We start from the raw sequence: 14619 nt of genomic DNA, 5'->3' as shown, positions 1-14619 counted from the left end.
GAGGTCAGCTTTTTGTCTTTTGTTTTATTTTTATTCAAATTTGTGAAATTACCTGTGTCTTCTCCATGGTTTTGTTTGCTTGAAGGATATGGGGAAGTATTGAACATTTCTTTATATAGAATATCGTTTGCAATGGAGTATTATGGGATTAAGGAGTTTGATTTTATTGTGCACATTGTATGGTTTGAAGCTATATATTTTTTCTGTGGGTGTCATTCCTGACAATGGAAATGCCTTTTCCTTCCTATGAAACCATCATTATAGTTTTGGGCTTACTTGATTGGTGTCTTTCTTTTGGGGGTGTTTGATATTGTTGTGTGAGAGTGCTGAAGTTATTATTGTTGGAATTTACACTTTGTGAGAGATGTTGCTTGTTCATGGTTTGTGAGGAGTGAGATTTGTTGGATGTTAACCTTCACCACACTTGGTCTATTTTATTTGGGTTTGTTTTTTAGTGTTGATATGGTCTGGGTGACTCTATGTCTGTGTTATTGAGTCATTTGGCTAAATCTAGAATTTTATTTTCTTGCCACGATTTTTTGCTCTCATGTTTAGGTCTGCAAAATTATGATGAACATAGATCCAAACTTATAAATTGGGTTTTTGCTAAATTTATTGGGTTTTTTCTAATTAAAGTATTTTAAAATATGTGTAAAACTCGTGAAGGTTGGGATTTGGGTTTTCAAGATATGACCAAAACACTTTAATTATGTATTTAGGGAGTTTTCAGGTATGTTGCTTATTTGACTTCATTTTTTCCCATATTGTTCTCCATACCATAAGCTAGTTGATTATTTGTTATTGTCTTCCAAAACTTCTCTTATTCATATTTGAGGCTTTATGATGATTTATAAACTTATGATCTTCATGTCGTGGTTTTATTGGTTCCTCTCATGTTGAGTTTACCATGAGAGAAGGTTGCACCTTGATGTTTTGTTTCCAGCAAGTGAATGGCCTTGTTGTGATGTTGTTTCTATGTTTGGCAGAAGATTATGATGGCCTTGTGTGTGGCCCTTTTATTTATGATTGCATGTCAAGAGGTTCCTCTTCTTGTTTTCCTTGTTGTGGCATTGCTCATGTTTATGTTCATGTGTGAGTTTTTGGGATGCATGCTATGAGTTTCATTTCAAGATTTGAATACTTGTTTTAGGACTTCTTGGGCATATTTTCCTTGTTGTACTAGTCCAGTTTTGGAGGAGTGGGATTTGTTGTAATGACTAGGGTCATGAGAGATGGACTCTCATGAGGTTCCTTGTAAGGATGCATGAAGTCTAGACCGCCGGGGTACAAGGGGGTTTACCTTGCATTATAAACAAGTGTTAACCTAAAAATTAACATGGGATGGGTAGACAGGTTTATTAAAAACATAATAAATTGATTTGTGCCTCATGACTTAGTTCTAGGGAGGATGTTTTAGGATAAGCATGAGAAAGCCGTGAATATGGTAAGCTAACCTCCCTTAGTCTCTCATAGGTTGAGATGGCTCCACATGTCCATCAAGCTAGTGCCTATGTTATGTATTTTATGGATGGCATGTGATGACACTCCACTCCTACATGTGATCCCTTGCTATTTTGCATTGCATCTATGACTTATTGTTGATAGCCTCTAGGAGTTTCTTATTGTTCTTGGTTGTGTTTTCTTCATGAATGACTGTCTTGTGGTAGTCTTTTCCCTTGGTTTTGAGCATCAACCTAGATGTAGAGTGTGTGTTGGGACCTTGCATCATCTCCTATCATGGGGAGTGGTTCCTTGTAGGTTCCGCATTGGTTGGGTGGTTGGTGATTTTTACCATTGGGGTTTTTCCTTCTTGGTTGGTATTCTTCTCCCCATGCATGGATTGGATCTTCATCTTGATGGCTTAGGATCTTTATGGCAACATATATATGTATTAGCAATCATAGACTTGAAAGGATGAAACTCTTGAAGTAATTGATGATCGAGTAAATGTGATGTAAACATTTGTAATAGTTGTAGGTGATCATTTTTATTTACACTTGGTGATCTACGCTCATATTGAAGAACTATGTGATGAGTTGTAATCATAGCATACTCATGGTCATGTTAGTATAGGACAAGCAAGGTAATCATTAAATGACTTTGATATGCAATGTATAGAATGTATTGTTTATGTTCTTGTTGGAATGAGGCATTGATTCTTAAGTTGATTCTATTATGCTATGTTGATGTTGGAAGTAAACTTAGAACCATGATAATGTGTTAGTAGCATTGTTAGGTAGTGGAAGTCAAATTAGTGGTTAGAAACATTATGCAAAAATCTTAGAAGAGTGGAATGGAAACTACAATAGAAACATAGATGAAATCATGTGTAGCTGTACTAAAACATTATGTGGCAATGAACCTTAGATTTACACTATAAAAACTAAATAAGATGTATGGCTGGAATCATATTATTAGTAATGAATGTAATAATCCCTTGGTTGCATAATTAAGATGGGTTCAATGACTCATATCAAGTGTAGGCAATTTTAACATTCTTTTAGTTGCATTTTTAAGTTAGTAAGCATGTATCTCATAGTAATAATACATAGGAAAGGCATATAGACCATTGCATTATGTAGGTGGGCTGCATGAGAGAAATTATCATAATAGGAGTAAAAATCTCATATGAAGTATGTAATGATAGGGAAATGTATGTATTCCATATTATGAATTATGTAAGGACAAAAGGGAAGTATTTAGATATTACATTGTGCATGTAAGGTTCATGATAGTAAATGATCATGCTAAGCAAATTTAGATTTATGATAAATATGGTTAGAAGTTAATGGAATTAATGATCATGCATTAGGACACGGTTAATGATGATAGATGCATAACATTTCACATAGGTAAGAGATGGTTAAGGGATTAGGAGTATTTGGATTTGGTGCTCAAATGGACATTAGACTAAAGGGGATAAATTGAATCATATCATATAGAATATAGAGATTAGTATAAAACATCATGAAGAGTAGTTAATTGTGTACTTGCATATGTACATAGATAAGTTAGTGAATTTTATAGTGTTGCATAATCTTGCATATGGAATCAACAGATTGCATCCACGTTCATGTAGTTGCATGTCATGATGGGACATATATCTAGATTGCATCTATCCATTTGCATGGTATCAAAGGATAGGTAGTGATAGCTCATGATAGATAAGGACAGACAATGTTAGTTATTAATGGCTAAGTTAATAGCTAATGATGGTTAATGAAGGTTATTTAGTAGATGTTACTATTGAGATTAAGTAATGACGTTAATGTACCCTAGGGAAATAGATGCGTTATCATAATGAGAATTCCACTTGCGCAGAACTTAGTAAATAGCCACTAATAAAGATATCGACATTAAGTTGGAAACTAAGTTAACCAATGCTTAATAATGTTGATAGTACGAGTTAAGTGTACTTTAGTTTATTAAACAAAAAAAAATTATCCCTCTTTAGAGTAGTTTGGCTTTAATTCTCTGGGGTATTTTGGCAAGCATTACATGATCTAGTATCAGAGCCCACGTCAGAAACACTGGGATCTTTGGTTAAGGTTGGGTGTCTTATTCATGTTGATCTGGGTTAGGGTTTTGGGTTACAATTCTTTGTGAGTATCAACGGTATTGACAAAATATGCTTAGAAGAAAAAAATTGCAACAACCTAAAAGTGATCCATTCTATTTAGAAATTGAACACATACCAGTTCATGAGATTCCAAGGGTCACCGAAATCTATATCAAAATTTATCATAGCTTTGACTAGTCATAACTTTCTGCTCAATACTCAAAACTGCGAGCCGTTTGCATCGTTGGAAATAAGAGTTGTATCTTGGGCTCTATAAGAGTTTTCCTACAATAAAACTCTAAAGGATTGAACAAAGTTTCAAGGGCTGAAAATCCTCTGAAGACCTCCAAAATACCAATTGCTAATATTTACAAAATATATAAAAAAAATTCTAATATTTTCAAACATTGCTCCTGATCACATGGGTAGTGGAATATGATGTTATTGAATTTAAATCACTCTTTTTGTTGCATATGGGAAAGGTCATGAAATATTAGAAATCTTAGATGCTTGTACCTATGCCTCTCCCCAGACTCCCCTATAAATCATAATTTTGTGTAGAATAAGTTTCATTTCTTATACATGCCTCTTGTATGAAAGGATTGTCCAATGACTCTATGCAGTCTTGCTTGCTTTACTAAATTCTGATGCCTACCTAGAGGATATGGGTTTATTTTTCTATACATAGATGACTAGGGAAAGGATTTCGTGTATACTCTTAACTCATGCTATCTATTTTTAAAAGATTTGCTTGTTATGTTGACTTCCTTATAGATAATTAGGTGAATCATGTAATAGAAGTGCTAAGCTCATGTTGTAATGATTAAGTGTATGTAGATGTATTAATGAATTTTGGGTGATACCCTAGGCTTAGGTGAAGAGTGCAGTAATGATGTGTCCTCAATATGTATTGAGATGTGTTATAATGTTATAATTCATAATAGGAAAGAAAGTGATTTCAGATCTTATCTTGTTATGGGTTTATGTTGGAAATAGAATTAACTCATGATATTGGTTAAGATATGTGTAAGATGGAACACATGTCATTAATTATGAAGTGGGTTACGGTTTAGTAAAGAACATTAAGTATATGGAGTGGTTTTAATGTAATATATATATATAGATAAATAGAATGTATTCGTGAGTTGTAAGATATGTGTTAAGAAACTGGAATAGGACTATGTCATTGGAGATCATGCTAAGTTAATTTAGGGAGGAATTAAGTAAGCATGTCAATAATGGTGATAGTCTAGAAAGGAGATTTGGTTATTGATCATGTATTAGTGAAGCTAAGCCCTTAGTATGCTGGATAATTATAAATATGGTGGTGAATGTTACTGTGGAACTTGATTATGGCCGTGAAAGTTACATTAGATGGTGTTGTACTATTTCTTCTAACTTACAATATAGAAGTGAAAACGAATTCTTTTGTAATAGCCTACTTGTAGGTGGATGCCTCTAAAGTATGAATAACTATGTTGTTTCTAAATGTATGGTCGTAATGAATACCTTTAATACATGGCTTCAGTAGGATAGTTGATAGAATATGCTTAGCTTGGAGAAGCACAAAATTGGTTAGTAATGTAGGGTACCTAAAAGAATTATCGAGTGTTCTACCTGTGTGTGATTCATCATGTAAGAAAATGATGTTTGGTGAAATTATATCATTCGTTCATGGAAAGGAATTCTAGGTGCATCTGCAATACTAGGAAATGCCAAGGGAAGCTGGATTTGCATATCGTAGAAGGATTGTATTAGTTACATATAGCATATTTAAGAATTGAATAGTTCATGTTTAAAATTATGGGTGTGTATGTTGATTGACTAGCAATGTCCTTTCTCCCTCATCTCTTCATTTGGTTAAATATTTATGCATCTAGAAGATTATTTCTATCTTGATTTGTCATTGGTAGAAATAAATTTTGCATGCATTAAAAGAGTTGCATAGAATAAATTTGCATTGAAGTGTAAGATTTAGCTAAAGAATCCACAATTTGTAATTTCTTAAAAAGCAAAATAGCTAGCTAGATAGAATGTTTGTCTATGTAGATGCAAGTGTTTACAAAACAATAAGTGAGAATACCACCATACAATGTAGATATATAAAATAAAGCTTGATACATGGCATGGATAGAGAATGATACAATTGTGTCTTTCATCCTTTCATAAAAATAAAATTCTTGATTTTGAATAGGATTAGTGTGGTTTGGAGGAATATTTTGTTTAATCAATGAGAGTTCTAGTGGGATTTAAGGATAATGAATTGAATCAATTTGTAATATGTCTTCCAAATGATAATACCCTAGAAAGGCTGAAAATACTTGTTCCATAAATTATTGCATTTAAAGTAATGTTAGGAAGTGAGTCTAAATAGGGTAATGTGTGTACACATTGAATGATGTGACAAGGAAAAGTAAGTTCTATGAATAGGATTGTGACAACCGTAGTAGAGATAGCTAACATGCAAAAGAGATTTATGTTAATAACCAGTTTGGGTGTAGTAGTTACTCCATCTCTCCCTTGAAATTGTCACTTTCCTAAAAGATACTCATATAGACCTTTGTTAAAAGGGGTGCATTACATTAAAGGAAATTAGGAAAGTGTGAAATTTAAGTAAAGATCTTAAATGCATGGCGTGCACTCTCTACTCATTCAAGGGCATCATACCCTTGGGTGTTGTGCAATGGTTACTCCCTCTGGTGTGACTAACATTAGCAACCTCGTGATGTGGATTGAATGAATTGTTTATTTGGTTTTGTTTTTCTATGATTTGTGAGTGGTATTGATGGAGTTAATGTGGTTTTGGATTTTCCTTACCTTGGACTGATCACAAATTTCTTGCTTTTGTTATTTTAATTTACCTTTAAGTGGCACTTGTCATACTTCATTCTTTATTGGATTTCACCGACAAATTTTCTTCTTTTCATGATTTTGGATTTGAGTATTTTTCTTTCTGGTTTCTCTTATACTATTAATGGCGACCATTCCAAATGTGAATGTCTTATGGACCCTCATTATGTGTTAAGTATTGTTTCTATCATGTTCCTATCAGACGTCTGATAGTATGTACAAGGGAGAACATCATAGAGAATTACACTAGACTAAACATTTAATTGGACAATGATGATATTAGTTAAATAGATGAAATATGTTAGTAAAGTAAATGTATTGGAAAATTTCCGAATCTAATAAATATAGAAGTGCTTGGGATAGAGTAGCTTACGACGCACCAATATGTGAGCAAAAACCAGTCGATTGATCTTATGTCTTCAAAACTTATGTGAATATTTTATGCATGGTTAATATAAATAAGGATGATTGAATCAGAGTAACATAGAGAAAGCATGGTGGAAAATTATGTTATCTACGTGTCATGAATCCCTCTTTTCTAAATAAGTAGGTCACCTAATTTTAAATATTTTTGGTTGTCTTGGCTAAATTGACCTGAAAAGGTGTGCCTTTGAGAAATTTATCCTTCATTTAGACCTGTGTTATGACCTCTTCAGTGATTTAGGGACTTTATGCGGAAAATATTGTACAAATGTATAATTATCTTCTTATGTGTGTACAAATAGATACTAAAGGAGTGTTGGCATGCTAGTATGAATTATTTTGATTTTTGCCTACTCGATGATAGAAATTATGAGTTTTTTGTTTGTGAATGAAGTTTCCTTCATAATATCATAGAAATTTAGCATACATATGGTAACTAGTAGGAGGTTTGTAACTTGTTGTCTCTTGTGAAATGCATTATCCTAGACAAATAAGGTAAAGAATGAAAATTCGAGTGTTGAAATCTTACCTTGAGTTAGCAGATGTTTGAATTAAAATAATATGTATGGATTGATGAGACCTTAAATAATGAAATAGGCCTACTTTTGGTAATTACATGTAAAAGACACTAACAATTTGTCCATGCTTGCAGAAATTGTTTTGGTTGAATAATGCTTGTTGTTACCTTTACCCTTGTAACTTCCAAGAGTAAGTCGAATTCAAGGGGGGGGGGGGGGGGATGTAGTGCCCTTCCTTGATCCATTCTAAGTGTTGCTCTTAATATATTTGTTTAGATTCCTATTGGATGTCTCAAGTTAAGTTTAGGACTCCATATGTTTTAGTTACTCATTTTAATGTTTAACATTAGGTGCGCGTATGTTGCTCTGATGATTCTATGTATGAGGATATTGTCTTACTATCTATGTGGATTGATCAGTTTCCATATTGATGGTTTTTATGTGCATTTATGTTACTGATGCATTATACATGCTTAACTATGTTGTAGATTAGGCTGGTTATATATTTAATGATATTATGAATGTACTAACCCCATTCTTGAGTACATATGATAAGATGATGTCATGAGATATAGACTATTGTTTGTATATTGTTTGACTATTTTTGTGGAGAATCAACATCACATCACTCATTGCGAGTGAGATGTGCCGTTGCAAAATTCTATCACTTGCCTGCTATATATATATATATATGTATATGTATTGTTGTTAAGGTTGCAGGATTTATAGTGTTACTACTTATTATAGTTGCCATTAGTTTTATATCCAAAGTCATTCTATATACTCTAGTCGGTTACTACTACCGAAACATTCAGTCGGTATGCATAGAACAGTCGGTTATAGAAGAAAGTAATCACAGAGCTGTCTACCGAGTAACATTCCATGTCTACCAAGCAGAAACAATGATACATCGAGTTGATATACACCAAGTGAAATGTGTTACCAGATTCATTGAACCTAGACACACATGTGGAAACGTGTTACAAGATCGAGGAACATAGAACCGTTATCACATTGGAAATTGCACTTAAAGATTGTGTATGATTTTGAGGTCATCTAACCAATGAAATATTTTGTATGGTTATTCATTCGATAAATCATGTTTGTAAGATTGAAGCAATGAACCTGATCACCGACATAAGAGATCTATTATACAACATGGATTAAGGATAAAAGGAGGACAGAGAGAGAGAGAGATATAGAGGTGTATGAAGCTAGACATGTATGATACATAAAGGAAGCACTGAGTGTTATGACTGTTATAGAGACACAAAGGTCACCGAGAAGGATTTCAGAGAACAGTCAAAGAACAAAGTAAATAGAAAGGTTTACCAAGTTCCTTTAAGGGTTACCGAGGTATGCTATAAGGAAGGTAATCTCATTTTGAGCACATAGAATCTGCTATAACATTTCAGATGTAAAGTTGTAGATATTTGTAAAGATTTTATTGTAATATTTTGAAGTTATAAGAGAAACCTTTAACAGGGTAAAAGACTCTAACAAAGTCTATAAATTGTAAAGCCTTTAACCAGGTGCAACATTTATTTTAAGTGTTGTAAAATCCTTTAGCAAGGTAGATCTAAATATCTTGATACTCCTAACAGGGTAAGCTATCAGAAATAGCTGAACATGTAGCTCTAACTGAGCACTCTTTATTATTGCAATAGTGAAGTTGTGGGTGCCATCCCCATCACAGTTGCTCTCTCTAACCAAGAGTTTTTGCATAACCAAAATATATGTGTTATGGAGTGAATCATGTATGATTGTTATTTATTTGTTTTAGCTTTATGTTATGTTAGAACAGTTTGTGGTTTATGCATAACAGTGAAGATATTGTTGATAAAAGAATTTGAAGTACTGATTCACCCCTCCCCTCTCAGTACATTAGCTTTCCATATTGGGCCTAACAATTGGTATCAGAGCTCGAATCTTGGAAAAGGGTTTAACAGCCTAAAGAGGAAGATCTTATCAATGGAAGGCTATAAACAATCTCGAAGAATTTTGTATCTACAAGAAGAGTTGGATCATGCTAATCAAGTGATTGCAGACATGCAAAGACAAATGCAAAAATCATTGAAAGTGAGAAGAAGATTATCTGATGATTTACAAGACGCTCAAGAGCTAGTGGAACAAATTGAAACATCATCTAAGAAAAGTATATTTGGAGAGACTGAAGAGATGATTTGACAACTAAAAGAAAAGAATAGAGCATTGACTGATCAGCTAAAAGAAATGAAAAGAGGACATGAACATTTCAGCACACAGATGATTGAGAATCTTGATGCATTGAGGATAGTTGGGGAGAAAGTAAGAGAACTAGAAAGAGAAAAACAACAACTTGAAGCATTAGTATCTGAAAACAATGATGAAATCACAAGGTTGACTGGGATTCAACAAAATCTGTCAGATCAATTAGGTTATGCACATCATGAAGAAAATCTGAAAGATGATGAGAGTCAAGAATTGAAACTTGAGGTATCAAGGTTGACCAATGAACTTGAAACAGAAAAGAAATCCAAGGAAACACTGAAGAAGAGTTATGAATCATCAGAGATGTTGGATGAACAACTGAATACAAGAAGACCCAACAAAGATGCAGGACTTGGTTACAAAGGAAAAGACTCTACCGAGAAGGGAATTCATACAACCAAAAGAGGAGAATCATAAAAGCAAGTTGGAAATAAGAAGAATATCAAAGGAAAGAAGCCTATTTGCAACTACTGTGGAAAACAAGGTCATACTACTAACATGTGCCAAATTAGAAAAGGTAAGAAACCGAATGTCATTAGGTCTAATGGTTATTGTTACAATTGCAATAAATATGGTCACACATCTAACCAATGTAGGACAAAGTCTATTAACAATTATCAGAAGGCAAAATTCAAAGGGTTTTGTAAAAACTGCAATAGATATGGACATAGTACCAAGGAGTGTTGGTTTAAGCAAAATAACTATATGTGGTTTGCACACCGAGCAAATGCTAGAGGCTACCGAACTCACACAGATCCTTACCGACAATATTCTGCAGTACCATGGGATTACAATACAAGGATATGGTGTGAATATTCTGGAAGATATGGACATATAAGTGCCAACTGCTTTATAAGGTTTAGAATGAACAACCGAAGATCATGGAGAAATCTTGGTATGGCATGTTTTCATTGTCACAAAGTTGGACACTTGGCTAGAGATTGTAGAGATCAACCTAGAGGAGACATTGAGGAAATAAAAGGCAAATTATAGATGATTTGGAAAAAAGAAGGAAATTGTGTCAAATGAAGAAAGCACCTTATCTATCGAGCTAGGTGCACCTATTCCAAATTAATCGGTAAAGGTATGAAGGGATTGAATTCTTTCAAAAGGTCAAATCTTAACAGTTCCTATTTTATCTTATACTTAATTCAAAATCTGCATAATTAAAGATGCATTAGAAAATTTGAAATTTTATCAAAGTCTTTTGGACACCTGTCAAGTTGGTAAAAAAAAATAGGAAGTCTATCTAGGTAGTAAATGCAGGAAGTTTGGCTACTTGGTAAAAGCAAAAAAAAGGGAAGTAGTGGTACCAAGTGCATTTAATGTTTTCTGACTTAACTGCATGAAGCCCGATGAGGTATAATGAATACTTAAAGCTATTGCGTGGTCATTTTTCACTCACCAAGTTTTCAAGAAAGCAGAGCAAAGCGAATCAAAGGCGATCAAACCTCCTCCGAAGCAAATTCAAAGGTATTTACATCAATCACAACACATTATCAAGATAGTTTACCGATCATATCAAGTTGTTATTATTTTCTAAGTAGAAAGCGTCTTCCATTTGAAAGTCTTCAAACCCTAAGGATCTTTTGTTAGTATTTATCTGAAATCTGCAATGGCACCTAAGATCTGGAATCCTATTGTTGTTGAGAACATCGAAAAGCCCTCACTAAAATACTATTTAACTCCCAAAATTGCATCTGAACCAGATGACAAAACTGCATTTTCACTCATTCCGGATAGAGTTTTATTAGTCGAGGATGTGAGATTCTTCACTAAGTGTTGAGTTGAAGAACTAGGTCATGTTGAAATCAAAGACACATATGATGAATTGTGTACCGATGGTAAAATGGATAGCAAATATGAACACATCAAAATCAAGGGATTGATCGAAGCCCTAACCTATCCCCGTGTATTCAAACCCCAATGGGTCAAGTTTGTTCTAAGCAGAGTTCATGATGACTTCATGTGGCTAGAAGAGCAACCGTTTAAGATAATCAAGTAAATCATTCATTTGATCACCGGTTACCCTATTTATTGATGCATAGCACCATAGTTCCAAACACATTCACTCAAGAACCCTTCAAGGTTCATTCCAAACTATTCATTTAAGGCATAAAAACAACTTCTCCATCAATATCAATCTATCATCATACTTTCATGCATGCTAAAGGGGTTCATTAATGCTGTCTCAAACATATCCAATCATTTATACCTTTGCAAACCAGTAAACTTCATTGTTCATTGAAAGAATCCAATTCACTATCATTAAAGTGATAGTTATTCACATGACAGTTTTCTATACATGCACACAGACATTAATAACTTCAAATCTGAGCATATTTGAAAGATCGCTTCGGTGAGGCTGTATAAACCTAGGTTTCTAAAGCCATATCAAAAATTTAGAACAATCCAACGGTTCATTGTTGAGTTATTCCCCCCGTATTGAGACCTATTTTTACTGTCATAGAAAAAACAAGAAATGTGCATGCCCAATCTACCTAGGGCATCAAATATCTCTCAAATACAAATCCATTTGATATGAAATAAAATCCATCTAAAAGCCCCTTTAATCTCCTCTCAGAATAACTAAGATTTAGATTTTTACCATGGTTATAATTTGAGATATGAACAAACCCTCATACACACCTCCATTATTTATGGTTTTCAATCTGTTTTCACCAAAATTTTCATAACTTTCTCAAAACTGAATGAAATCAACCCAAACCAAAAGACAATTAAATATTAATCACACATATTTCCAATGAATCCATTTAGAGGTCATAAATATTTAATATGCGTCTGTACCATATGCTACAACATGACTATTTTTCAGGAAATTTAGAAGTTGCAATCCATAAAACATCCATAACTTCTTTGTTTCTCAATGTAATCACTCCAAACCAAAACAAGAAGGAAGATAATTAAAATAACTATATAACCATGATAATTATACATAGTTTCTAGGTTGTATAGGTCTGTACAAGGCCTGAAAACAACAAAGTAACAATGGAAACTATCAAAATGGCAAGCTTATGAATACATAAATTGTTCAAAATTGTTAACCTCCTCCTCATTCCCCTTGGTTCGACCAAATACAATATTTTATAGCATCTTGGTCAGTTTGGACCTTATAACTACCTCCAAGACCTTTCAACTTCCCATTTACAACTTTTCCAAATGTTGCATTTTGACAACTTTTAACAAATTTTACATATTTTGTCAAAATGGACTCAAATACACATCTTGACCAAATGTCTTACAATGCTTCACAAAATGACTCAAAATACATTAAAATGACCATATAAACTCAAATATGAGTGAAATGATTCATGGCATGATCTTTAACCTCCTGGTGTACATTTGGGTTAGGTGCTCTTGCACCATTTATGATCATGCCCGAGCTTAGAAAATGATATCACAAAAGGAATTGGTCAGTTTAACTGGAGTAGAATCTGATTGCAGGGGACTGAAATTGAACAATGTAATAGATGCAGAGCTAAAGTTTTCCATCAGAGTAATAGGTTATTGTTTCTTCCAATCAGCAAGGGAAAACAGTGTACCCTATGCAGTAGTAGACTTAGCTTATAAAATTGTGAAGAAAGGCATGAAAATTGATTTATGTGAGGTATTGTTGAAAAACTTGTTTGAGAATCTCAATACCATAAGGAAGCCAAATAAGAACAATTTGGCTAATACACTAAATTTTGGATCACTTCTAGTATGCATGTTTTTCTATTTTGAGAAATTCTTTCCATCAATCGGTAAAGTTGTTTGGGAGCTACACCAACCAATCACCCATCAAATCAATGACTTCATCAAGAAGCTAGGTGATAATTTTAATGATATTATGGATGATTATTTCAGCAAGTTTCAAGAGAAGATGCATAACAGATATAGAATTCCACCCAAGTTAGTGGAGAAATACAATGATGACATATGTTTTGAAGTGGACATTGATTACTACTATGTTAATGCTGTGGAATCGAGAACTCAATCTTTGCCACCTATGGGTTATGAGATTGATTTTGACATCAAACAACAATAGATAGATGCTTTTCTGACATTGCCAAGGCATGCTACCGAGCTGCAGTATGGAACATATGAAGAAGTGAAGGAAAAAGTAAAAATGAGCATTGTAGTGCCCAAAGCTACAAGGAAGGCAACAAAGATGATCAAGACATTAATGAAGAAATTTGGAGAAGGTTCTTCCTCCACACCTGTCAAGGGCACTATAGCCATCACCAAAGAGGAATCTGAAGCCCAAGAGGCAGCTATAACACTGAGCACCGAATTGCCTAAAGGGAAAGTTTTTAAAAGAAAGAAACAGGATACATCAAAGGTATCACCGACTCCTCCAGCAAAGCGACCTAACACAAGAGCATTTGCAAACATCACCGAGTAAGAAAAAAAAGAGTGTTGCCACACCCAAGGTAACAAAAACTTAAAAGAAATCTACTTGGAGACTCATTTTGACTAAAGAGTCTAGTGACACCGAATCTGAAGATGCAAGTAAATTTTAGATTGTTAAGAGGAAAAAGGTAAATGTACATAGTGTTGACAATTTTTGTACTAATCTAAAGCAATATGGTGGATTTGGAGCATTCAACTATGTAAAATATGAATCCAGATGTGATGATGAAAAGAGACAAATAGAAGAAGTCGTCATTTGCACACTTCTAAAATTCGGCTTGGTCCCACTGGAAGTATCTAAGTCACTTCCAAATGAATTATATTTACATATTGACAATAGGTGGAAGTATGCAATTGACTTAGAGAAACAAATGAGAGAAAGAAGTCTGGTACACCTTTTCCTAGACATGTCGGTAGATGAGATCACTGAACATCTGAAAAACTGCCACACAAAATTCCTAGTCAAGCAAAGAGCCTTGAAATTGATGAATGGCCTTTACTTGGATGTAGAGAATGAGACCAAAGAAAAATGGAAGGAAATATTTTGAAACAAGGATGATAGTGAGCAAGCTGAAGTTGAAATAGTTGATGTCACCGAGCAAGATC

The sequence above is a fragment of the Cryptomeria japonica genome, chromosome 7, assembly GCF_030272615.1.
Source record: "Cryptomeria japonica chromosome 7, Sugi_1.0, whole genome shotgun sequence".
NCBI classification, from domain to species: Eukaryota; Viridiplantae; Streptophyta; class Pinopsida; order Cupressales; family Cupressaceae; genus Cryptomeria; species Cryptomeria japonica.
Note: the sequence above shows the minus strand (reverse complement) of the source record.